The 4,116-nt window shown below is 31.3% G+C and overlaps 1 pseudogene; it reads right to left on the bottom strand.

The window, feature by feature from the left end:
• Positions 1 to 1,886, bottom strand: part of LOC108746692 — a 6,973-nt pseudogene extending 5,087 nt beyond the window's left edge.
• Between the last annotated feature and the right edge of the window lie 2,230 nt (positions 1,887 to 4,116).

The following is a 4,116-nucleotide window of genomic DNA, read 5'->3' on the forward strand; positions in this document are numbered from 1 at the left end:
TCCTTGCATTTTCACGAAACCCTTAGAAAACAAAATCAGGATATTTAATTTAAACAATATTCAACCTTTATCTTTTAATTAATTATATGTAAATTACATATAAATTAAATGTTTAAAAGTTTTTGCCAGTTTTTATATATAAAAATTTAATTTTAAAATTAATTTATTTTTAATTTAAGATATAACTAAAAAATATTCTATGTTACTCACTCGATCCAGTACGACAATGTGTCGTGTGATCCGCCCTTCTTTTTTTAAGGAATTGCAATTGATGTGTGACAAGTATCCTCGTCTTGCCGTAAAGATATTCGGTGATGCGCTTTCCATAGAGATGCCTAGCAACACGAGTATCCACTGCGCTCGTCAAAGGATCGTCGAGCAAAGATAGATATCCGCTTGTCTATAAACTGCTCTCGCGAGATTGATTCGCGCTCTTTGACCACCGGACAAAGATACATCTCTATCGCTGACCATTGTCATGTCTCCCTGCGGAAATTGTCGAAAATCCTTCATCAAGGCGCATTTGCTACCTGAAACATTTGCTAATTGATAAAAAAAAAACTTTAAAAAATATTAAAAATTTCAAAATTAGAAAATAGTAGACATTTTTCTTTTATCTAAATGGAATCACATATAGATTAAAGATTCAAAAAAGATCATAACCCTTGCTAAAATATAGAATATCTCCTTTTATATTTAGTCACAAAGATGTAATTCATTTAATGATTGATGCGTAAGATTTGAAAGATTGTAAGAATTGTTACCAGTCACTTAAAAAAATTCCTGATTCTAACGTGCAATAGCAGGAATATATAAACATTGTACAATATCCGCAACAATTACTTTAGACTATGAAAATTATCTGCATGTATCTAGCCATATCATAGGACTGGCCAAACAGTATATATATCTTTTACAATACCACCGAAAAGCCAGGGTTCTTGACTGGCATAGGAGATACGCAGACTTGGATTGTTCGTGAAGTATCCAGTAGATAAATTGCCCGAAAAATTATATTTCGGAGAGCTCTGAGTAAGGATTACGGAACCCGTGCCGAAATTTAATTCCTTCAATAGTAGATATAATATAGACGATTTGCCGGAGCCCACTGCACCGACTACAGCACACAATTGACCTGGCTTGATAGTTAAATTAATATTGCACAAAGTCGGCCGCAATTGGCCACTGATCCAATTGGCGGAAACTCCCTGAAGCTTTACCGGAAGATCAGATAGTCTTTGATGTTCAGACAGAACGATACTCCCATTTTTCGAGATGTACCTGTCTATTTGATTCTCTGCATTAGTTTCTTCCTTTTGTTTCTGAGATTTAAACTGCAACTGCGGCGTGTTCTCCGAGAAATGTCTCGTGTTCACTTCGTCCATCAGCAAAAAATCCTGTAAAAATTAAGCGCACTTCAACAAGTACGTGCCAATAGAGGTATAAGAATGATTGTAGATTTAAGTTCACCGTAAATTAGAAAATAATATGACAACATATATCTCCAATCGATTGAATGACACTATTGATTCACCCAACAGCCCTTGCGAAAAGTACAACGCGACGACGAGTTGAAGTATGTTAAAGTATGTCAACATTTCATAGGTCACATCGGCAGTCAAATTGTTTCCCATTAAGACGAACGTTATCAGGAACGTTGAAGTAGACGGTCAATCGTTCAGTGGAGTCTATGACTGTTGCGTGCGCACCGCATATTTGGTCATTTTACAAGTTACTTTTTTACTAACTTTACTGGTAACTGTTACTTACTGGTAACATTACTTTTTTCTTTGTAACGTATTTTACAGTTACCTATTTTAGTAACCTATTTAACAGTAACGTATTTTACAGTTACCTTTATCGTTACTTTGCATATGATTGAACATGATACGACACACAAGCCATTCACACTGTGAGTAAAAACAATTTCATAAATTTACACATAATATAGATATAAAAATTACATAATTAGTTCTGTAAATATCAAAAAACTTATGCAATGTTACAGAAATTATATAATTCCACAAAAGTTATATAAATTTGCTTTTATTGTGTAAATATATCTTATTTTGGAAAATTACGTAAATAGAAAGGATATTTTGAATATTTTCTATAATTATCCAAATTTTAATAATATTACGTAATATAACTAATTTTGCGTATTGTTGTTAAAAGTTGTTAAAGTTGTTTTCTCTCTGACAATGCACAGTGCTTGAGACTAGAAAGCCTCTAAGATCTTTTCGCTATGATGATCGATTTTTAAAAAGTAACGGAAAAGTAACAAAAAGTTATTTTTGCAAGCAACGGTAACTGTAATGAGTTACTTTTAAAAATCAGTAACTAGTAACGGTAACATGTTACTTTTTCTATTCGGTAACGAGTAACTTGTTACTTTTAAAAAATAACTTTTCATTAGTATTACAGATTTTTGTAGTGAATTTGGATAAAGGAATGCGGGTATCAGAAGAAATTCAGAAGCTAATATATATTGCGCATGCAAGAACACGCTTATGGACGCATTTAGATGAAAAGCATATTCTGTTTTACACATAACACGCATGATATATCATTTTATCCTTCTTTAATGTCGGTGAACAACGAGGATAAAATGATTCATCACGCTCGTGCGTGAAATAGGACGCAGTAACCAACAGTAACCAACGCACTCAAAGATTAACCAAGACTAGCAGACAAATGACTCTCTCCAGGATATTACATACTAGTATATCAATGTGTACACATAATTGTATTCCGATAAGTATACATAATATAATAAAATCTTAAAGTGTTGTTAAGTATATATTAAAAATCATATTGCAGTATGTTATAATAATAAAGGAAGAAAAGATAAAAGTTCATTAATCATTGAGAAAGGTTAGTCATGGAAAATACAAACAATACCGAATGTAAAATGAAACTACTTTGCAAGTTCTAAGAGGATTAAGTGCAAATGGAAATCTTAATGAGAATTGGCACAAGATTAGGCAAAGTTTTTTTCGACATATTTTTAAAAGTGACAATATTATAAAATCGGATGAAGTTAAAATTGCTATATTATTAAATATTGTCGGCAGAGATGGAGTTGAATTATACAATAAATTTAATCTCCAAGAAGCAGAGAAGAAGGACTTGGCAAAAGTGTTGCAATATTTTGAAGAGCATTGCAATCCTAAGAAACATGTTGTACATGAAAGTTTGAAATTTAAGTTTTTTAGCAAAATACGACAAGAACATGAATCGTTTAAGAGCTTTTTAACAGATATAAGAAAGCTGAGTCAAATGTGTGAATTTGGTATAATGACTAATGAATGATTCGACAAAATTGTGTTTGGAATAAGAGACAAAGCACTACAGGATAAATTTCTAAAAATGCAAGATCTTAATTTGCGAAAGGCAATTAATTACTGTAGAGTTGCTGAGTCTCGAGAAAGAAATCTACAAGGCAAACTAAAGAAATATGGTCTAAGAAAGAAGGTAACACAGAAGTTCAATAGAATTAGAGGCAAGAAGGAAATACAAAAATCTATTTGCAGTGTATGTAACACAAAACATAGCCTAAACAAATGCTTATATGGGAAAAAATACAAGGAGTGCAGTAAACTAAATTATTTATAGGTAAAAAATTTTTCACGTATATAACATTCACGTAACAATATTTTATATATAAAATTATATAAAAATATATATAAATATGTATATTTTATTACATAATTTTATATTTAAAATATAACTAAACATTGATAGTTTTGTTCTGAAAAGAAAAAGATAAATTTATTACAATTTATTATTTTATGTTAGTATAACAATCATAAAAAGTGTTTTTTTTTTTTACTTGAAATACGAAATGCCTTACTGTCCCGAGTGTTAAGATATTGAACTACTATATAATATACATTAATTAAAATTGAATTAATTTTTCAGAATTAAATTGCGAACCGATGAAATTATTGGATTCACACAATCAATCTGATAATCCCCCCAAAATTTCCCAAATCTTAAAAAACTGTAATAAACTTATTGCGAAAAATATTGCCTCGGTCGGGAGTCAAACCCGGATCTCTTGCATTCCGTGCGAGCGTCCTGAGCCTTTAGACTACCGAGACCTTAGCAACACTC

Source organism: Trachymyrmex septentrionalis, unplaced genomic scaffold, assembly GCF_001594115.1.
Source record: "Trachymyrmex septentrionalis isolate Tsep2-gDNA-1 unplaced genomic scaffold, Tsep1.0 scaffold187, whole genome shotgun sequence".
NCBI lineage: Eukaryota > Metazoa > Arthropoda > Insecta > Hymenoptera > Formicidae > Trachymyrmex > Trachymyrmex septentrionalis.